The following is a 23,624-nucleotide window of genomic DNA, read 5'->3' on the forward strand; positions in this document are numbered from 1 at the left end:
ATTGCTGTAAAAAATTGACTACTGATTTTCATTAAAGTTAAAAAATAAACCAATTTGATAGCTTCAAAATATGAAACCTGGGCTAGCAGGTGGTATGGTAGTTAAGGAGCTGGATTCCCCTTGGCAATGTGAGTCACAGACCTGGCAGCTTGCTCTCCCTCTTCCTCTCCCTCTCCCTCATCAAATTAAAAATAATAAAGGGACCAGCAGTTGGCATAATAGCTATGTCGCTAGACTCCCATATAGTCGACTGTGGTTTGAGTCCCAGACCCAGTGGCTTAAACTCACACCGGGCAAGTGTGCGTACATGTTCCCTATAGCAAAAACCTCTCCTAAATAAATAAATAAATGCAATAATAACAAATTAAATAAATAAATAATTCTTTGAAAAAATTTATAAAACCTGCTTTCTTCAAAAGCAAATCAGATTATGCAAGGCAAATAAAATCCTAATGTTTCCCTTCTACCTGCAGGGTAAAGTTCAACCTCCCAAGTATATAATATAAAGCCTTTGGTCAACTAGTCTCGTCAATCTAGCCACTACCTCCTCAGCCCACTATGCAGGAGACACATCCTGAAGCCTTCCCATTGTTCTTTTCCTGGGCCCTGAAATACCTTCCCATCCAACAGTGCCCTATTTCTTTTTCTATTTGATAAATTACTCATCTTCTGAAGTTCACTTCTAATGGCTCCTCCTCCTTGCAGTCTTCTTTGACACTCAGGATTAAAATGAGTCCCTCCTCCTTCTGTCTTTCAGCCACACTGTTAAGCTATAACTGTTGATGTTTCTGCTTCATTTGTTAGTCTGTAAACAACCTGAAAGCATGGGCTATGTCTTATAGGAAGGTCGGGTGCACAGTACATTCCATAAGATTTTATTGAATAATCAATACATGATATGGAAAAGTTCTAAATTATTATTAGCATAGGCAATCTTACAGTGACCCATGTGAACTAAAGGCATAACATATGTTAACTCAGTAATGTCTGAGGGTGTGAGATAATATGGACCATGTAACTGACATTCTGATTATGTAACTTACTGTGGTGAAAACACTTAAAGGTTCCTGTGTAATCATTTGTCCTTAAGGGACTGTAGTCTCTCAAAGACCAGATGTCTCAGGCAAAACTTTGATAAGTTCTGGACTGCAGTCAATTCATGACTGAGTTCTCTGGTGAGATAGAAAGGCTCTGTGCTGTGGATGGGAGAGGGAAGTATGTGCTTTACAGCCGTACTATACAAGTCAGAGTGAGTGTTCTGTTCAGAAAATTAAGGAATCCTGGCTGAAACTCTTGACTAGGCAAAAGGTCCATTCTGTTCTGCAGAGAGAGCTCAAGATGAAATGAGAGTCCACAAGAAGAATCATAGGATGTTGCCACCACTTAAACCTGTGTGTTACACTTAGAGTTTATACCTGGGCAATTTTTCTTGTTAAACACCCTGCTTTGACCATTTTATTTAAGATTTGAGCCATTGTGTCCATGCGAGGCACTTCCTGGTCTGCATGTCCCTTAAGGCAAGATCAGGATATCTTCCATTTCATTCCCTTTCTACACTTTGCCAGCTTTATCCTTGCCTTGGAAAGCCAACCTTCATGGCCCCCATGAATGGGTTTTGTATCTCTGTCTTCCTGTGAGGTCTGACCCAGGAGGAACCCAAATGAGAAATTAGAGGAAGCAGGAAAGGAGGAATATGTACTCACCTTACTCAATGTTTCTCAATCTTTACACTGAAATCACACAGACCAGCACTTATGAACACACGACTACTGGGCCCCACCAGCAAATCTGAGTCAGTAAGGCTGGGGTGGGCCGAGCATTTGCATGCTTCCAGGTGACGCTGCTGTCGGTCAGGGAACCACTTTGAGAAGCACTGCCACAGCTCCCTCACTGAAAGCTACTTCTGTGCTGATGTCCCTGGTTCCCTCAAGATGACCCACTCAACAGAACTTTGGGCACTAATTTCATGTGTCAGCTAGCTAGGTCACAGTACCCAGATATTTGGCCAAACATGAGTCTCGATGCATCTGTGTAGGTATTTCTTAGGTGAGATTAACATTTAAATCAGTAGACTCTGAGTAAAGCAACTACCTTCTATAACATGGGTGGGTCTCTTCCAATAAGTTGAAGGTCTTAATAGAAAGACTAACCTGTTAAGAGGAAAAGGAGTTCTGCCAGCAGACCAGAAGAAAAGGAGTTGTCCCAGCAGACCATCTTTGAATCAAACTGAAACTCCCCTATGTCTCCACCCTGCTTGCCTACTCTGCAGATTTCAGGCTCATCCAGCCTCTACAATCACCTGAGCCACTTCCTTAAAATGTGTGTGTGTGTCGCCCTCCAGGTTGCAATAACTGCTCCCTGTTCTTGACATGATAATGTTTCCTATACATCTGCCTAGACCTGTTGGTAACAGTTTGACTGCTATGAAGTCCACCGTTTCTGCATGGTCTCTCATCATTTCTCATTTTCATACCTTCCTAAATTGTCCCTCATGTTCTGAACGTCTCCAGCACCGCCTCGCACTATTGCCCTTGCTTGCAATTATGTGCCAGTCATTTCTGCAGACATTAGCAGAACCTAGCTCCTGCCATTTCTGTCACTATCCCAACTCACAGTGATTTCTTGTTTTGCCTCAAATACTTTCAATAGTTATTGTCTACACCCCACATCTGGAATCTACCAATTGTATTGTTTTAAAATGTATGTATGTCTCATCTCTCAATTTAAGAACCTTACCAAATGCTATTTTACTTTCTTGTATTCACCAAACTTCAAGCACGACTATTGGCAGAGTGCAGTAACAGGAGCTTACTATATCTTTATCAGTGAGCTTAGACACTGTCTATGGAAGTGTATATGCTTGTCAAGAATGGGCACCACTCTGCTTTTTCCTGGGGGGCATTAATAATGCAGTGGAAGGGAGTGACATCTGCAGGAGGTAACAGATATCAGAAGGGGTAGGAGACTTTATATTTAGCTAATTGTAGTGTTATGACAAAAAGCAATATACTATATACTTTCAATTCATGGTTTTTACCTGTAGATTAGGAGTTAGTTTTAAGTATTTTTTTCCCCAAGATAAAATCCCAGGGAAGATGATGATTTAAAAGACCTAGATGTGCCCAGCAACCTACTTAATGAGCACCTTTGGTGTTTTAAATGTGAATGGCTTTGCATTTAGCCCCTTTCTTTGGGAAATACTGGAACAATGTGCATAAGAAAATAGATAGAAGGGAAAAAAAGACCTCATGTTAATTATGGTGCAGTTGTAAACAACACTATTAAATATGCCCTATTAATGGAAATGCTTATTCAAATTAATGTTTTCCTTTAAAAAAATCCATGTAGTCTAATGAATTGAGGTATTTTCCCACTGAGAAAGTGATTCTCCATCTGCCTTACAAAGCTCCCCATATAAATGAAGGTATACTAGCTAATTCTTTACCTTTTGGGAACACTAAGGGCTAGGAATACAGTTGCTACAGGATATGAACCAGTTTATTCAACTCAACTAAAGGGTAGATGTGCTTCTAAATAAGAGAGAGGACAGATAACCAGAGAGAGTAGTAATATTGCCCCCTATGTACAAAGTTAAGCAGAAGGCAGACAGTTGTCGTTTAATAAATTTAAAATGTTTCACCTCCCCTTTCTGTTTGCTCTTGGTTAGGGAGGTTTTTATTGTAATCTATTCGAGGCCAGGGCTGAGTGTATTTGCTATCATCATGTTCTTTGATCTCAGTATATTGGATGCAGATGCAGAAACCAGTAATGAGGGCAAATACGAAGACAACAAACTGCTACCTGCAGATAATTTTTTTTCTAGACTGTTGGGGAAATCCAAGAGGATTACAAATTTTCCTCCATTTATTTTTAAGAACATGAATTGCAATACACACTCCAGTCTTCAGAATGATGGTTTTACCTTTTGAACTCGCTTTCAATTACGAGTTAAGAGAATTCATAGTGCCATATTCATTCATTTGCTCATTCAAAATTATCACTGAGATTTTGTGACAGACACATCAGGAAGGGCCATCTATGGTAACAGTAGCATCTAGGTGTCCTGCTCACACCTCTAAAGAATGATGCTTCTGTATTCTCCATTCCACAGCAACCCATCACACAATCCATCATTTCTAGATTAACTCTAGCCACTTTCTCTAGGTCTATAGATGCTAGTATTGTGTGATTTCAATCCACCTTACATTCAATAAAAAAGTCTTCCCAAATAAAATTCAGATCAATAGCCATTAGTTCAATAACAGAAAATCATGCATCATCGATTATCAGTCATTCAATTAGTGAGTCAACAACTAAAATTTCTGATAACCCATTGCTGTCCCAGGCACTAGGCTAAAAGGAGAGGAAATAAAAAGCAGATCTAACACTTGGTTTTTGCTCTCGTAGATAGAAACGGGCCACCAAAAATACCCACCCCTAATAGCTGGAAACTGAATTTGGCAAATATGACTGCTGATGTTATTTAAAGTAAAGACTTTCAAATGCCAAGATTATTTTGGATTAGGAGAGTAAGGTAAGTCTTATCCCATTATTCTTTAAAATCAGAGAATTTCTCTGGCTCAAAACCAAGACATGCATAAGAAGGAAAAGTCAGAGAAATTCCATGTCTGAGAAGGATTCTTTGTCCTATTCTTACTGCCATTTCTGAGATGTAGGGCCCACAAGCAAGGACTGGAACAAGGCCTCTGGGAGCTCAGAGGTCTCCTAATTAAGGCAAAATGAGGCCCACAGACCTACAACTTCAATCTGGCAGAAGCAGATTCTGCCAAGAGTCTGAATAGGTTTAGATGTGGATCTTTCCCAGAAACTCCCAATAAGAGCCCAGCTCACCAACATCTTGATTTCAGCCTTGTGAGAGCTAGAGCAGACTTCTGAACTACGAAACTGTGAGATGCTATACATGTGTCACTTAAACTGCTAGATGTGGATAATCTGTCATGACAGCAGTAGGAAACTGACACAAAGACCACATGAGCCATCTCTATGGGGGCACTGCTACTTTGTACAACAACATGTTCCCTAATTAGAACAGGGAAGGTCTGCTGAGAACCACTGGCATGAGCCTCACTGCACTGATATCCAGGATGAGACCTGATCCAAGACCTTGTGACTCATTTGAACCATTTTGCACCTAAAATATGTTATGGTCCATATGAATCCTATATGTGCTACTTGAAAATCAGTCCATCTGAAAGTATATTCAAAAACTACATGTCAAAAACAATGAATTCAAGGCTAAATGTAGACTTTGTCCTGTAAACATTCATCTCTAGCCCAATTTTTAATTCAAGCATATAGGTCCCTCTTCTGTATGTCAATCACTTCTGCAAAAAATTACTACTTACTACTACATATGCAACTTCTGAGATTTGGGCTTACAACCAAAGCTGGAAAGGTGCCACTAGTGTTTCAGACTCAGCACACGTGTGTCAGCACACTATTCAGCCCGGCAACTCTGCGGTGGTTTCTCTACCAGACTGCATGCTTCTCACATAAAAATTTCAAAATGTTAACTATTTTAAAAATTAAGTCATAAAAAACTCTCAAGTGAGATTTAATTTTTTTTTTTTAGAGAAATTTTTGCTTTACAGTGTGCTCACTTGCCCAAGAGACAGAGAGACAGAAAGCAAGAAATCACTCCCCAGGGTGGATGGCCATGGCACAATCCCTTCTCTTCCACTCTCATTTCAGGGTCTTGGACATGCACACACATGTGCCCAGTGTGAGTTTTAATCCACTGTATCTGGGACTTGAACCACAATAAACTACATGGGAGTCCTGTGACGTAATCATTATGCTGTCTGCTGGTCCCAGAGAGCCAGGTTTTTTTAAAAAGGTACACCCCCAATGTTCAAGCCTGTCTAAGGAGGGTTTATTTAAATTTTTATGCCAGAAAGGTGTGAAATAGGAGAGGGTGTGAAGAATTGTATACAAAGAGATCTTTGCCTATAAGAATCAAGGTTCTGCACCAGGTGAAAAGTACATATTTCTCTCAATTTCCATGAAAACTCTTAAAAAATATGTCTAGATTCAAGGTGCTTCAAATGATTTTCTCCCTCCCCAAAGGACAACTTAGATTAGATCTGCACTTGCTCATTTCTTGATTTTTTTTCTGTGCCCCTCTTGCATAGTTCATACACAAACCTATAATTAGGCACTTTCAAAAATCATATTTTTTCACAATCATACCACCAGCCTCCTCAGAAAGACTGTTCTACATAAACAGGCAAAAGGCCAGGAAGAGATTCTTTAAAATTTTAGATAATTTCTATCACAAACATGAGGAGCATGTTTGCATAGAATTTTATTTTTAAAAAAATTAATAACAGCATTTAAAATTCACACAAAGCACTATGCTAGAGATCAAAGATCTGCAAGGAAAAACATCTTGAATTTGAAAAGTACTATGTCCATATTTACAAGAGTTATAGCATCTTAAGTTAAAAAGGGATTGCTCTGTGAAAAGTGAAAGTATAAATATAATACTTTAAGCTACAGCATCATATTTATTTTTGGAAAAGTAGTAGAACATTTATTTAGCCCTGTAAATACAGAGTGTTACTATGAGAAGAAAAAAATCGAAGTGATCTATAGAAGCCCTGAATTCTTTCTTGAACACTCTTGAGACGGTGATCTGTGTCTCTGATCAACCTCTGTATTGTTTATCCCATGTTCACTCATGAGAAAACATTGAATTTACTTCTGTGACTCAATGCTGTTCGTTTTTTTTTTTTAAATTTAGGATATATTCAAGTCTTTACATCTTCAAAATATATAGTGTTATAAGAATACAAGACACGAAATTGAGAACTTTCAAGGCCACTTGTGACTACTCTTAAATTACTTTCTGCAGTTAAAATAACTATGTTTGTAAACCAAGTGCTTTTCAAGAGTGGGATCCCCAAACGGTCATATGTTATTTTTTTCCACGTAAGAAAATGCATTATTGTGAAGGCTCAGTGACATAAAGATGGCACTAGAGAACTAGAGTGATGTTTTCACCTCCATAAAAGGAGAAGCATAAAACAGAACTGCCCAAGGAAACACCAATATTAGGCTACATCTCAACAGAGAAGGGAAAATGTTCGAAAAGGCTTTACCTTTATGTGTTCAAAAAAGATGAAAAATTAAGTTCCAAGGAACTTAGAGTAAAAAAGAAAACACCCCAAACAGCACTTTGAATACCTCAAGAGGAATTAAGGGGCTATCACTCCAAAGGTAAACATCCCAGCAATTTCAGTGGTTATGCTTCCACTCATGTGATTGGTCCTGAAGGCCCCATACACACTGGTGTTCTCAGAACATGGTTGTTTCTTGTGCTTTAACTTGATTGCCTCTATTTGTAGGGACACTAGGGCATGAGGCCCAAGTCGTTATTTATCAGAGGCTCAACTCTGCCCAGTGTCACTGCAATCTAAGCCTTTGTGGGGCCCTGAGCTGCACCAGGCAATAATAGAGGCTCATAGGAAAGTAAAGATAAATATTTAACTTGCCAAGGGTTCTCAGACACATTGGAAAGCCTTATTATTCCAGCTACTTACCACTGGTTGTTGTCGGTCAACACTAAGTCAGGATAGTTTTATATTTTTTTCTAGGATAAAACTGCAGAATATACCTGTTTTGGCACTGGAACTCTGAAATGCATAGCTTCTGCCTGAGGAATTTTTAAATTCGGACATGCTGAGATGATATTTACCTATGTGTTCTTGAAATGGAGCAGTAAGAAGTAGAGTTTAATTTTCTTGCTATTGTTTGTTTAAACTTTCTCCATTTTCCTATTGCCTCCTATTCTCATTTCCAAAGAATTTTTTTTTTTATTTTCACTACTCAGTTACCTTAACACCTTAACTTTAACTTTAATTTCTCTGTTAAGCTGTAAGTGCATTAGGTGAATGTCTATTCAGAGAATTCTGTTATTTGGAGTCAGCCTTGTAAACTGGGTAACAACCTTTTCCTGGATATCTAAACTAAAATAATTGATCAGTTTTGCAAGTTTAAATTCTCAAAACTTAGCTATCTTCAATATAGACATACCTTGGCTGAACAAACTGAACACGTACATTGAGCATGGCAATGACCAAGAAGGAAGCCAACAAACAATGAAAGAACAATTTCAAGCCCATAGGCAAGAAGTCAATTTTCAAATGGTTTATTGTGCAAGGGTCACACTCTGCATGGAGAAGCAGGGAAAAGCTCCCATGCAAGTAAACATAAATTAACCCTTTCAACAATCTGCAGCCTCACAGCAGAAAAAGAGGGTCTCTGCCTCTTTCTGGAGAAAGAATGCTGTTTTATCCTCCCTTTGGCTGCCCCCCATTATAACTCTTGTCTTAGTTTATTCAAGACTCCCATTCCTAGAAATGCTAAACTGCTAATTCCAAGACAACATGCAACAACTGCCCAAAACATGTTGAAAGAAACTTGCTGATCCAGAGGGTATGATATTCACTCCTTCCTCCAGAGAATCCACACTCCTCCCCATCACCCAAAAGACAACTCCTTTTCTCAGCATGAAACAGCTCATTGTCTATTATTCCTTGTCCTACCCTCACCCCATCTTCTTTTTTTCAATTAAGAAAAAAAAACAAAAAAGATCAAGGCTGTAAGTGCTATAGATTGATTCCTGAATGGCCTTTAGGTAATTTCCCATCAGAAAACAAGATGGTTGCAGTGACTTTTGGCTAGAATCCTCAGGCCAGAGCCCTCCCTTACTGGCAGCTGACATCTGTTGATGGATAGATAAGGTCACAGTGGCAAGTAAGTAATTAAAGTACCCACCATTCTTGTGATCCTACCCCCTCTACCCCTCCCGTATTAATACATCACATCTCCTCAGTAGGGTGTGCAGAAGCTTCAGATCTCGGGGGTACTCTTATTCCCTGATGTAGAATAATAGTAACTCATACACTGATGGTGAGATCTCAATCTGCACATTTTCTCTAGAAAACAATTTGGCATAATATGTTCAAATTCAAGATGCTCATAGCCTATGACCCAGAGATTCCACTTCTCAGCAAGAAACTCCTACACAAGAGTTCCAAGAAACTCTTACAAACATCATGTTCAGTACCTTCTGTAGAAGCAACCAATTTCTACTAATGATCTCCTGGTATCACCAAGATCCAGGGATCTTTACAATTATGGCACCAGATATCATTCTAACACTCTTCTGATTATGCTGAAGGATTATACACCTCAACCAAGTGGAATTTAATCCTGAGATGTAAAATGACTCAAGATACATAAGTGAATGGATATAAAACAACAATCTCCTGGTATCACCAAGATCCAGGGATCTTGCCTTCAAGATCTTTACAATTATGGCACCAGATATCATTCTAACACTCTTCTGATTATGCTGAAGGATTATACACCTCAACCAAGTGGAATTTAATCCTGAGATGTAAAATGACTCAAGATACATAAGTGAATGGATATAAAACAACAAATTTTAAAAACAGGAAAAAAAACCATGAGTACATTAAATGATACAGAAAAAGCATTGATAAAATTCAGCATACATTACTCAAATTCTCCACAAAATAGGTATAGAAGGAACCTACTGCAACACAATAAACACCACAAATGAAAATACAACAGTTTACCTCATAGTTGAGGGGAAGAAACTGAAAGTTTTCTCTCTAAGATTTTGTCTTAAACCATGGTATATCCATACAATGTAAAACTACATAGCTGTGAAGATGAGTGGCCTTCAGCTATATGCTGAGAGAGAGAGAGAGAGAGAGAGAGAGAAGCAGACTAACTGTCTCAGCAGCAAGCATTGTAGACAATCAAAAGTTGGGGAAATAGAATAGCAGGGTGCCCATTGCTGGCAGTGGAAAGAAATGATGGTTCTGGGGCATCTAATCTTTGGGATGTGAAACACAATGATCCTCTGGTGTCACCATGATCCAGAAGTCATGCCTTCAATATCCTTACCACCCTGGCACTAGATGCCACTTTCCCAAGTCACCTTCTGATAACTAATTGGGTCCTTAGGTACTCTGGTAGAAATCCAAAACCTTCTGTTCTCAGAAATCAAAGATTCCCTACTCTGATACAGAGTTGATTTAGTCTAACTTTTCAATGTACATCCAAAAAAATTATTTTTTGGAAAATTCCTTTTGTATTCCCCAACCGGCAAATATTTGAGTGCCTACTTGTATTTGGTGCTATACTAACAGTGTGGATGAAAGGGCTGCAGTCTTTGTCATCAGGGGATGTAGGCTTATGGGAACTTACTCTGACAGGATCAAATGGGGCAGTGTAGTACAAGGAATGGGCGGGGCACAGGAGGGAATGTCTGGCCAAGAAGGTTACACCTACATAGAGAAACAAGAAAGAAACAGAGTCACCCAGGCAAAGAATTGGGAGAGGAACATTCCAGGGAGAAGAAGCCCTGAAATTTGAGAAGGTAAAACAATAATTAATGAAACCATTACTTTAATGTAGCATACATACTTCATGTCAATCTTTCTTCCTGGATCATACTTTGTAGCAACATAATCATAATTTACACATCATTTGATATCTTGGCCAATATTCTTTATTTTATTTTATTTTTTTGAGAGGTATTTTTTTTTTTTTGGAGAGGTTTTTGCTATAGGGCGCGTGCTCATCAGACAGACAGAGAGAGACAAGAGAGATAGAAAGCGAGAAATCACCCCTCCAGGGGGGATGGCCATGCCGCAATCCCTTCTCCTCCATTCTCCTCTCAGGATCTTGGGCACACATGCACACGCGCCAGGTGTGAGTTTTAAGCCACCGGGTCCGGGACGCGAACCGTGGTCGACTACGTGGGAGTGCAGCGACATAGCCATTACACCAACTGCTGGTCCCACCAATATTCTTTAAAAAGTTTATTTACTTCTTCCATGAGAAACAGAGAGAGACAGAGAGGCTCTCCCAATGGGAAGTTCACTCTATGATCCACCCCTAGACTGAGCTGGTCTGGAGCAGGACACATGTGTGCCTGACCTAATCAAGGAAGTCCCAAGAAGCAAACCCAGGACCCTTTCCACATGGCTCCAGTTGCATTACCACTGTGGCACCATCTGTCTCCTCTTTATAGTGTTTTCATGAATCATTTTTTTGTCAGAGGGTTTGTGTACTCATGAGAAAGAGGAAGAGAGAAAGCACAATCCCTCAATAGGGCCTGGTTACACCACAATCTTTATTCTCGAGCCCTCCATCCTGTTAAGATACTGGACATGTACTTGAACAGCACCCAGCATGCATTTCTTTTCCTTCCTTCCTTCCTTCCTTCCTTCCTTCCTTCCTTCTTCCCTCCCTCCCTCCTTCTCTCTTTCCTTCTTTCTTTCTTTTTTCTCTTTCTTCTTCTCTTCTTCTCTTTTTTTTTTTTGAGAGGGTTGTTTGCTATAGGATGTACTCACTCGCCAGAGAGACAAAAAGATAGAGAGATAGAAAGCGAAAAATCAGCCCCCTGCCAAGGGGGGATGGCCATGCTGTGATCCTTCTCCTCCATTCTCCTCTCAGGATTTGGGGCATGCATGCATACGCATCCAGTGTGAGTTTTAAGTCACTGGGTCTGGAACTCAAACTGCTGTTGACCACATGGGAGTCCAGCAATGTAAGTATTATGCCATTTGTTGGTCCCACCAAGTATGTTTTTCAAACCATGGGGGCTGGGATTCAAGCATGTGGAATCAGGCCTCCATTGTACTATTCTTTTTTATTATTATTTATTATCATCATAATCTTGTTTATATTACATTGAATCACACATAACTTTGAACTGTATTACATTTCTTTTTCCAGATGGAATACCGTGTATACCAGTAAATACAGAGACATTAAAATCCCATTTCATCATCCAATAGCTTTTCATTATTTTCCCCGATCATCGTCATCATTATTGTTATTATTCCAATTATTTTTTTAAACCATTGTATTATTCTTAAGTACTGTTCCATGGGGCCAACCTCTGAATAATTTTTTCTTGTTGCCATACAATCTTGGCCAAAATGTCAATAGCTGCATTATAGCCCATAGACTGGTCATGGCATCTTTTATTTAATCATTGTTTGGGATTTTGATCATTTATATTATTAATACTTGTTTTTTGGGTCCTTCTGAATAGTGTTGAGTTTTTGTTTGTTTGTTTTGTTTTTTTTTTTTTTCTCTTTTGGTTTTTGTCATAAGGCACATGGGTTCACCGGAGGCAGAGAGAGGTAAAGTGAGAAATCGTCACCGGAGGCAGAGAGAGGTAAAGTGAGAAAAAGCCAGGAAAGAGAGCCATGCCACAATCCCTTTAACTCTATTCTACTCTCAGGATTTTGAGCATTCATGCACATGAGTCCAGTGTGATTTTCAAGTCACCGGGTATGCAACCCAAACTATGGTTAGCCATGTGGAAAGTCTAGCATCTCAACCACCATGCCACTTGCTGGTGCCTTTTTTGTTTTTCCTAAGGCAGGTTTCACTGAGTTGAGATCCTCTTGCCTCAGCCTTCCACCAAAAATGACAGATATGAACCAGCATGCCCACCCCGTAGTTTAGACGGGTTGCTGTTATGTTACCCAGATCGGTCTTGAGCTCACACTCTTCCTGTCTCAGTCTTCCTGAGTTGCTCTTATTACTGGTACATATCACTGTGCTCAGCCTTTAGGTTGGACCAGAAACCAAACCTGGGCTCCTTCACCATTTCATCCCAGGCTGCAAAGCATAGCATTGCCTAGTATGCACCTCTGCACCTGGGCCAAGGTCTTCCTTTAAGTAATTTTTCATGTCTTCTGTATTACTGCTCTATGCTAATTTCTCTTATCTTAAATTTAAATACATATGCACATGCACATACACAGAAAATAAAGGCTGTTTCATTCCTGTTTCTTAATCACTTTTACATTTAAAATCCTTGCGTTTAGAGAACCACTCACATTATGCAAGCCGTAAATTGTCTTTCATTTTGCACAGTCTTGAACTCTTAAAATTCAGCACATACATAAACTGAAGAACTGAACTACGACTACCAAAAAGGTTTTAAACTTGAAATCTGGTTTTAGGGGGCTGACATTTCTTCAGCTTATGATTTAAAATATGTTTTTTCTTTCTGTAGTCTCTGGCAGTCAACCTTAAATTACCTCTCCTTTGAGATGGTTTATGATCAGTAGGGTACATTCTAGTTGGCAAGATTACCAGGGACTGTGTCTGAAGCACCACGAACCTGAATCAAAACTAAATGAAGAGTTTCAGTGCACATGCTTTCCTGTGTCTCTAGCACCTTACAGGTCTTAAGTTAATAGGTTACAGTTATAATTTAAATAAAGAAAAATCCCCCCAAACTTTGGCCTTTCTCACAAATCCACTTACATGCAAGCAATAAAAGTGGCGCATGACAAAATAAAGTCATTTTGTAAAAATAAAATTTAAGAACAACACTCATTGCTAGGATGTTTTAAGTAACAATATTCATTGCTAGGATTTTTAAGAAACAATACTCACTGAAAAAAACTGTCACCTAACATGCTTGGCCCCCTCATCTGAACATCACTCAGGAGTTGGAAGCAACACAATAATGTAGCTATTATTTAACAACCTAAGAGAGATCACTGCAGTAAATCTTAGTCATCATTAAGAGCAATCTCAGTGTCTATGGGTTCACAGCGAGAGCACAACAATAACAAAAGCTGATACTTACAGAGTTCTTTAGAATTCACAAATCACATTAACACATTTGATTCCCCCATCCTACAGCGTAGGTAGGACAGATGGCCTTGTGTTTTTATGGATGGGAAAATGGTTCTTTTAGAACATCATTTTAGAGGTTAGGAGATCTGCCTGAAGTAGTGTATAATAAAGCGAAGCAGTGAACTCTGGTCTCCTGAGTCCAAATAAACTATTCTTTCCATTCAGCCCATGATAGGCAGGATCTAAAAAATGCAACAGAGATAAGCTTCCAGTTCTGGGGTTGGCATGAACCAGCCATGTCGCTGTGCAAGTGAGGTAACGTGGGGCCTCAGTTTCTTTACTTGTAAAATAACATTTGATCACATGAACTCTAAAGGCTGAAAATTCTGATTGCTCTAAAATAATTTTCTTCTTACATTGAAACAAAGTGTCTCCTGCTAGACGTTCCTGCTCCCCATCTCTCTATCCAATTATACTTGTGCCCATGACAAGTGTATGGATATGATCCCATTTATTAAGCAAGCTTTAATGACATTATCAATATAGTTACAGTGATAATAGAATAATAGCCCATCTTAATTATGTGCTCATTGTTTGCAAGATACTATTTTGAGTACTTTATGCAACAGTCATTTAATCCTTACAATGACCCTAGGAATAAGTGAAATTATTTTTCCAACTTTCCTGATTAGGAAATCCAAGTCTAAAGAGGTCAAGTAACGTAGTCAAGGTCACAAAGCCAAAGTCAGGATTCAAACTCAGACAAAATGGTTCTTGAGCCATTTTGCACATAATCACTACACTGCGATGCCATATTTTTAAAAAATTTTGTCAAACTAGAGGCCAGCAGATGGCAGAGCAGTTATGCCACTGGACTTCCACATGGTTGACCATGGTTCGAGTCCAGGACCTGGTGGCTTGAAAATCATTCCAGGTGCGTGTGCATGCGTGCCCAAGATCTCAAGAGGAGAATGGAAGAGAAGGGGTTGTGGCATGGCCATCTCCTCTGAGAGTGATTTCTTACTTCCCTCTCCTCACTGTCTCTGTCTTTCTATCTCCAGTGAGCACATGCACCCTAAGTCAAAAGCCTCTTAAAACAAACAAACAAACAAACAAAAAACACACAGTTTTTGTCAAGCTAGCTTCCCCAAAATTAACTTCAGTGGATAAAATTTTACGGCCATATTATATATCTTCTCTGAATTTCACTTTCTAGAACAGTACCATGTTACCATGTGAAAGTCCCCCTCTCTACCCAACCAGCAATTTTCCTAATGGTTAACTCCTGTACATCCCTGACAGAGAAGCCTGTGGCATTTTGAGGTCCCTTTTATCATAGGTATTCTCAAAACTAAAGGGGGTTATTTAAGCAATGGCTCAATGGAAGAGATCTACAATAGGGTGGAGTTATCACAATGGTTCCTTCCCAGAACCTGGCTCTATCTTCCCCTTCAGCTACTAATTTCCTTTTCTCAGTCACTGAATTCAATTTGCTGTAAAGTCATCCACTCCTAAGAAGAATTTTGAGACTCGAAGCCAAGACTAGAAAGCAGCTCCTCTTTTTCTCATTTCAAGAGAAAACACTTGAGAGATGATACACTTTTATTTTCTACATTTAATATTTACGCAGAACCATTTTTTTCTCCCATTTTTGTAAGGTCACATTTGTCTTTCATGTTAATGGTACGACCTTCAAAGCAAAAAGACTCAAACTACTTCTAAAATAAAGTATTCTTGTTAAAAGAGGTTGCTTAATCCTTGTACTTTCCTCATGTAATGTAGATAATATGTCCCTATTCCAAACACTGCCCAGCAAAAGAATAGGCTGCCCCTCTCTCTGACAATCTTGGGATGCAGGGGTCACACTAGTCACTCTCCTCTGCACTGTTCATCATTACCCTTTAAAGTTACAGAATAATCCCTGTATTTGTGATCCCGGCTAAAAGGAAATTGTACAAGAAAAACATATCCACATCTGTGAGTCGTAGCAGATGTGTACAATTAAGGAAGCACCATAAAGTTTGGACAAAGACTTCCAAACAACTCTCAGCAATCTTGTCAAGCTACCTTGACCTTGAAACACATAAGCACACTGCTGTGAATGGGAGAGCAATATATCAAATGCCGTCGCTCTGTGCTGTTGTTTCTAGAATTCGACTACCATCCCAGTCCTGAAACCTCCAATGAGATGTGCTACAGTAAATCTCACTTCCACTAATCAAGATAGAAACCTTTTCTTTCCCAATTATGTCCAATTGAACAGACGAAGCAGCACATCTGTTTCCCTTTCAAGAAGGCTTACCCAGGGGATGGAGGAACTTTACTGACATAACAGCTAGATGGTTTGTCATATATCTTTTCCTCTCACAGAGTGTTTCTGCCATCTTTTATCAGCAGTTATACACAGCTTCTCTTTTGTGACAATATTAACCCAGGACTGCTGCTGTAAGCATCGAGTCTCCACTCGCCGCCTGCAGGGACTTCTGATGAGAGTTTATCAGGACTGCTGAGCGCGACGCTTTTACATTAAAGTGGCTCCTACTCACAGCTATTAGTGTACGTGGCAGGCCCCCACCCGCACACACATGAGGCTGCTCCCCCCACAATAATGCTACCCACAGCAGAGGAAATCCATCTGTTTTCAGCCAAAAAGTAGGATTACTTTGGGGAAGTTGAAGAACTAATCTGATATGAAGCAAACCTGGCAGGGTTTAGAGGTGATAGCAAATACCTAGATGTGGCTGCCACAGTCGGGCATTAAAGGGTTACCAAGCATAAGCTACCACTTTGCAGCGTAGAGTTGCTGTAAGGTAATAAACCCACAGACCAGAAGATACAGAAGATGTACTATATTTTCAGTTTACAATATAAGAACCTGCAATAATTAGACCCTGACTTTGAGAATATTGCTTTACTTTAGATAACATCTTTTAAAACAATTTTACTATGGGCAGAATATTATATTACTTCTCAGTGAGTTATACAAAGTAATTTATTAAAATAGCCAGAAGGACGGGTATTTTCAAAGGGAAACTATCAGGGGAAATGTGCAGATTTATTGCCTTTGGACTCTGTAAGGATTGAGGGCAGTATAGTGCCATGGCTGGAACTTGGACTTAGGGGCAGATAAAGTTCAAAAACCAGCTCTTCTTTCTAAATATAGAACCTGAGCAGTTATCACAGTTCTCCGAACTAGTGCAATGGGGCCAGAATCACAATAGCTTTCTCCAAAGGTTGCTGTCAAGAGCTTGTGAAAGCCCTGTGCAAAAATATCATTGCACATCTATTAGCCCTTGTCATCACCCCCTGTCCGTATTGTGTGTGTTGCTTTTATTGTGGGTTCTCAAAGACCTCTACAATGGCTGTAGTAAGGTAGCTTTCCAGCATTACATCTAGATCACCTAGACTCTTGCCTTTCTTGATTAAATACTGTGCTCCTATTTTTGAAATAGAAACAAACAAAAACAAAAAATGGAGAAAGTATGCTAAAGGCCCACTCTAAATAGGAATTTCATCGGTACCAGTGACAATGGGAATGAGTTCAAAGCCTATTTTGTTGGAGGCTGTAGATAAGACTCCTGTCAGAGCTGCAGTGCAATAGGTGAATATTCGGAAGCCGTCTGTATTCTTGTCTACGCTTCCTTCCATATAGTGCTAGTTTAGTTACTCGGGTGACAGGTTTGCTAAATCCATTAGACTCACCTAGTATGCACAGTTAAATAGTTGCTGAGAAATTAACATCTTACCCTGGTGGAGGTATTTCCAACTTTAGGATTCTCTGAAGCAAAATGCAATAGCCCAAATAAATTACTTTTTCATCCTGCAATGCTAGACCCTGGAGTTAGTAAGCAGAGTGATAAAGGCAGCATTTTGAGGCAAGGTGCTTTTGAAGGCATCTTTCAAATTATAGTATAAAGGCAATGACCTGTTTTTCATACTGTGACATCAATCCCACAAAAACAGACAGCTGTTTTTAAGGAATGGTAAAGAGAAGTAGACCACTGCATGTTTAATTAAAGATTCAGTCCTTTTAATCCAGCAGAAATGTGATCACCAACCCAGTAAAAATGTAGACTTCAGAGAATAAGTACATATTTTCTTGATTTTTGTTTGGTCAGTTTTTGTTCTTTTAATAGAGAAAAGCTTTAGGACCTATCTGCTCATTACGGGATATCAGACGCAGTGTTGGTTTCTGAGGCAGTTTCCCTCACCCTCCGAAAGAGAAGTCTGGTTTCATCATGCTCAGGGCATGTCACATGCATTCCATCTGGAACTTGCTTAGAAAAGAAAGAACTAAACTTGGATTATGGATGCTATTTTAAATGAATGTGGCTCCCTCTTCTGGTGGAAAGCATGAATCAATAATAAAATCAAGTGAAAAGGAGATCAGGGGGTCAGCCTTTTTCTCTCCTTATTCTAGAAGTGTAGCTCAACACAATACTCCTAATAAGGAAACTAGACAACAACAGATCCACTAGTCTCCCACTCTGCCATAATACTAAATAGTGAAAGGATTAACAACTTATTCTAGAAGTGTAGCTCAACACAATACTCCTAATAAGGAAACTAGACAACAACAGATCCACTAGTCTTCCACTCTGCCATTAATACTAAATAGTAAAAGAATTAACAACTGAAATGCAGCAAAAAGGGAGGGGAAAAATTTGCTTTGGAATATAGAATAGTGAAATACTAACCAATTCTCTGAGAACTATGTTTAAAAAGGCATTTGAGATTAAAATAATTAAGTTCTTCTTCAAAGAATAACAGTACTCTGGTCTTTAGATCTGTTAAAAATAAGCCAGTGTTACAAATATGTCTAAGTTACAGACTGAGAGAACTATCAATAAATACAGCTTTAAGAAATTACCATTGACCCAATTCTCCTGGGGGAACATGTAAACATAAAACACGAAAATGCCAATCTCACTTCTTGATTTTTAATGACATCAAACTGACAACGTTAAAAGTATCCATCACCTATCTACCAGTAAATCTTATGAAGACTTTGGATACTAAAATACTTTTATTTACTAGAAATAAAGATTTAATGATTATTTATCATTAAGCCAAAAATGCCAACAACCTTAAAGATGGAGTCAAACATCTGTACTTTGATGAATTTCAGTAGCAAAACAATATTACAGATGGATGATGAACAAGCCAGTTCCTAAATACATTCTAATAGATTGAGGATAATAGCAGCCTACGAAATGGTTAAACAGAGAAAACAAAAATATAATCCTAACTCTCCAAACAGAATAGCCCATTTAGACTCTCACATTTTGTCTCTTAACACTTCATTGATTGCTAAATTATATTCACTCCTGAATGACCCCAATGTTTCTGCATCACAAATCCTGGCACTTGCTAGAGGCTACAGCCCAGATTTATCATATCTTTATGAAAGGGGTTAGCACTGGAAGCAATGCACTGTGCCTCCATGCAGAAGGTTCAAGTTCAGGAGGTCTGGGGGCAGCATCCTGTGCCAGGGGTAACCAGAGAAAACCCAGGGGCTATTATGCTGGATCTCTGAGGACTGCCCCCTTTCCCCACCCCAATGGAAGATGAGGTAAACTCTCTAGATTTGGGGATGACAGGAGGCTGGGGTGGGATACTGCCAAAGACAACTTGGGTAAAGGTCATATTTTCTATTTTTTTTTCATATAAGGCAGCATATTTTAACTCTTGGGGGGGCTGGAGAAAAGAAAAAAGATATGGAATGCACTGTGCCTCCATGCAGAAGGTTCAAGTTCAGGAGGTCTGGGGGCAGCATCCTGTGCCAGGGGTAACCAGAGAAAACCCAGGGGCTATTATGCTGGATCTCTGAGGACTGCCCCCTTTCCCCACCCCAATGGAAGATGAGGTCAACTCTCTAGATTTGGGGATGACAGGAGGCTGGGGTGGGATACTGCCAAAGACAACTTGGGTAAAGGTCATATTTTCTATTTTTTTTTTTCATATAAGGCAGCATATTGTAACTCTTGGGGGAGCTGGAAGAAAGGAAATAGATATGGACACACTGAGTATTATTCACACTAACAAAGAGTCCCCTTGACTAACCTGAGGCTATTCTAAAATCGCTTATCAGGTAAATTTGCACTTTTGGACTTCTGTGTTCAACTCTGCATTCTTGAAATTTAGCAAGAGTCCTGCCCTGTCAGTTCTGACAGAATTCCCACCTTCTATATCTGATCATCTTCCATATCTGATCTCGTTCCTCATCTTCCACCCTCCTCCAGGTGAACTGATCACCCAGGTCTGCCTTCAGCGAGAATCCTAGTAAATTGAATTAACCAGAAATCCCCATACCATTCTCCGACCCAAGCCTGCTCCTTGGCTATAAAGTTTCACTTTTGCTTATACTCTTATTGAGCCCAGTTCTACATAGAATTCTCTCCCCTACTGCAAAGATCCTGAATCAAATATCTTTACTAATTTAATCACTGGTTAGCTCTGACTTTTGACAATATCTACACCATATGACAGATACACCAAAAATGTAGGTTACTGGGATAGTTGTAAATGACAGACGTATCATAAATCTGAAAACCAGGAGAAAAATAAAAAGGATAGAGAGAAGACAGGAAACTACACCCTTTTTCCTGGTGATTAAAAAAAAAAAAAAGCACATAATTAGCCTTGGTACACTGCCATTAACTAAAGAGTTTACTTGAACTTCATCAATTTTTCTATTAATGTTCCATCTCTGTCCCGAGATCCTATCCAGGATCCAATATGGCATTTATTATACCTCCCTAGTCTCTTCTAAGCTGTAACATTTCCTCAGTCTTTCTCTGACATTTACAACCTTGATAAAATACCCCTTCTATTTAAGTTTTTCTGATATTTTCTTATTTTGGGACACGTTATATATTTTAGAATATATGAGCAAAAATAGTGTATCTTATCAAGAGGTGTGTAATATACTATATCTTGATACTGGTGATGTTTAACTGGATCGCTTGTTCAGGTGAAGTCTTCCAGGATTCCCTACTGTAAAGTTAACATCTTCTCTTTGCATTTAATATATATCTTGACTGATTTGTGTTGAGATTAGGAAAATTCTATCTTTTCCCTAAACTTCCACAAATTTTAACATCTATCAGTACATACTCATGGAAATATATGAATATTCTATTCTACAGGTTAAAAATCCAATATTGAGGTCATTTACATTATTCATTGTTTTTGCTCAAATTGTTCCAGCTTTGGTCATTAAGAGCTTCTCTAGCTTGGATTCTGTGTTCTTTTGAGAAATCCCATGTCTCCAGAGGTATTTCCTTACTTTTTGAAACAAGAAAATATTCCAAGTTCATCTCTTATTTTCCCTGCCCAAGTTTTGGAATCAAGTTCTCCAAAGAGAATCAGTTCATTTTAATAGAGTATAGTGTTTAGAAAGCAATGGAAACTAGCAGATGCCATAATAGTTACATTGCTGGATTCCCACACAGTCACCTGTGTTTTGAGTCTCAGACTCAGTGGCTTAAAACTCATGCTAGGCGTGTATGCCTACATGCCCAAAATCCAGAGCGGAGAATGGAGAAGAGATTGCCGCATAGCCATCCCCCTGGGCAGTGATTTCCCTTTGTCTTTCTGGCAAGCACACATGCCCTATAGCAAAACTCTGGGCTTCAGTTGTATTCACTGAGAATGGAATACCATTACTTCAAGCCTTTTAGGTGAACAGAGCTAGAAAACATGTGTGTTAGTATGTGTGTGTGTGTGTGTGTGTGTGCACGCATGCACTTATGGTAAAGTATATGTGCTTATGTGTCTAAATGAGTTTCAACATATACCTCAGCATGTGTGTGTGTGTGTATGTGTGTATATATATACACACATATATACACATATATATATATATGTGTGTGTGTGTGTGTGTGTGTATCAAGTACATAAGATGTGTGTATATAGTTCCGTGGCTATACACATACAGTTATACAGATGTATAACCACAGGTTTTCACTGGTAACTGACCCCAATTAACACTGCAAAGTTATTTTTAGCATTCTTCTTTTTCCTTATCTATAACTTCTTTTACAACAGCAAAAACTCAACTTTTATTATGTACAATATAGTTTGTTTTTTTTTTTAAGAGGTTTTTGCTATAGGGCGCGTTCGCTCGCTAGACAGACAGAGAGAGACAGAGAGATAGAAAGTGAGAAATCACCCCCCAGGGGGGATGGCCACGCCGCAATCCCTTCTCCTCCATTCTTCTCTTGGGATCTTGGGCACGCACGTACACGCGCCCAGCGTGAGTTTAAGCCACCAGGTCTGGGACACAAACCGCGGTCGACTATGTAGGAGTCCAGCAACATAGCCATTACGCTAACAGCTGGTCTCTGTACAATATAGTTATTTAATTCTAATAGACAAAGTATTTCAGAATCGTCAATTCATATTCTTGTGAGAAACATCTATAGTAATAGAAATATATAATAGCATTTATGTACAATTCTGTTTGTAGCCTTAGAGTATCTAGTCAGAATACTATTTTACACAATAACTTAGGTTGGCTCATCTCTCTATCTTTCAATTTACTGTTAATCTATAATAATATTACATCATTTGTAATGTATGCTATATTTATGTATAATTTGTTACTGTTCATATTTCATGTTGGCTTCCTCTATACATTCTGGTTGTTCTTAATTATTTGCTAACTTTGGAGTTGCATAAAGGGTATGTAAAATACTGCTGATGACTTAGAAGTCAGTACTATACAAAAAGTTTATACTCAGAAAAGTAACACTCTCTCTTCATCCATTCTACCTCAGCCCTATTCTCCACTTTTCTCCAGCTCTTTCTCACCCAGTACTTGTAAGTAACCAAGCACTTTAGTTTCTTTATCTTTCATGTATTTCTTTTGCACAAATGAGCAGATATATATGTATTGTTTTATATTCCTTTAGTCTTAAATGAAGATTGCCATACTACAGATATTCTTCAGTGCTCTGCTTTATATGTGTGAATATATCCTAGAAGTCACTCCGTATCAGTTCACAGTGGTCTTCCTTGATCTTTTCACGTAAGCACTCTGTTTTGTGGATATATTATAATTTATTTAACCAAGATCCTATGTATGAACAATTGAGTTTTTCCCAATACTTTGAAATTTTTAAAAACATCACAATGAATTACTTTGTGCATGTATACTTCATGTTGTTGCAGGTGCATTATCAGGGAGACTCCCCAGAAGTGAGACGACTGTCCCAAAGGTAAATGTGCCTGTAATTTTGTTAGCTTCTACCAAATTTCCCTCTAGAATTATATTAATTTGCATTAATGCCAACAGCATATGAAAGTGTCTACTTCCCCCAGTCTCACCAATAGAATGTTTTATGATATTATTTATTCTTTTAAGGGTCTGGCGAGATGTGGTATCTCAGTGGTGTTGACACACACATTTGTAGTTCTCTAATTATGACTGACCCCAAATATTTTTTCATACATAGAATGGTCGTTTTGTATCATTCTTGTGAACTTTTTGTGTATGTCTCTCCCCTCCCCCCTTTTTTTCCTATCAGAAATTTGGTCCTATGACCTTTAAATTTTAAATTTTTCTTAGATGTTAGATATGCTAGCTTTTTGTTATGATATATGTTGCAAATATTTTGACCTAGCTTGTCAGTTGTCTTTTGATTTTGTTTCAAGTATTTTTTCATGCCAAAAATTAAAAAAATGGATGTGTAATGTGTCAGCCTTTCACTGCACCTGAAATTTGAATCATAATTAGAAATTCTTTACACTTGAAGTAAAGAGGAATTCATGTATGTTTTCTCCCAGTACTTAGTGTCACTTATTACATTTAGCCTCCTTACATCTTTAGCATTTGCGGTGGTTGTTCATAATGATTTGAAATAACAGAATTTGGGGGGACTATTTCAGGTGTCCAGGCCTCTTTATACTCAAAACATTCTAAGAACTGCCCTGACATTTTTATTATTCCCTAC

At 38.8% G+C, this 23,624-nt stretch overlaps 1 protein-coding gene and 1 long non-coding RNA gene across 2 annotated transcripts in view; one reads left to right on the plus strand and one right to left on the minus strand.

Annotated features, from left to right (window-relative positions):
* Positions 1-23,624, minus strand: part of NCKAP5 (NCK associated protein 5) — a 732,277-nt gene that overhangs the window by 548,765 nt on the left and 159,888 nt on the right. The window lies entirely within an intron of this gene.
* LOC102470418 (uncharacterized) overlaps positions 22,607-23,624 on the plus strand; it is a 2,425-nt gene continuing 1,407 nt past the window's right edge. Inside the window, exons 1-2 of the long non-coding RNA XR_334876.2 lie at positions 22,607-22,699; positions 22,843-22,889. This is a non-coding gene — a long non-coding RNA (uncharacterized LOC102470418). The remainder of the gene's footprint in view (positions 22,700-22,842; positions 22,890-23,624) is intronic.

Source organism: Tupaia chinensis, unplaced genomic scaffold (genome assembly GCF_000334495.1).
Source record: "Tupaia chinensis unplaced genomic scaffold, TupChi_1.0 Scaffold000296_1, whole genome shotgun sequence".
In the NCBI taxonomy this organism is placed as follows: Eukaryota; Metazoa; Chordata; class Mammalia; order Scandentia; family Tupaiidae; genus Tupaia; species Tupaia belangeri.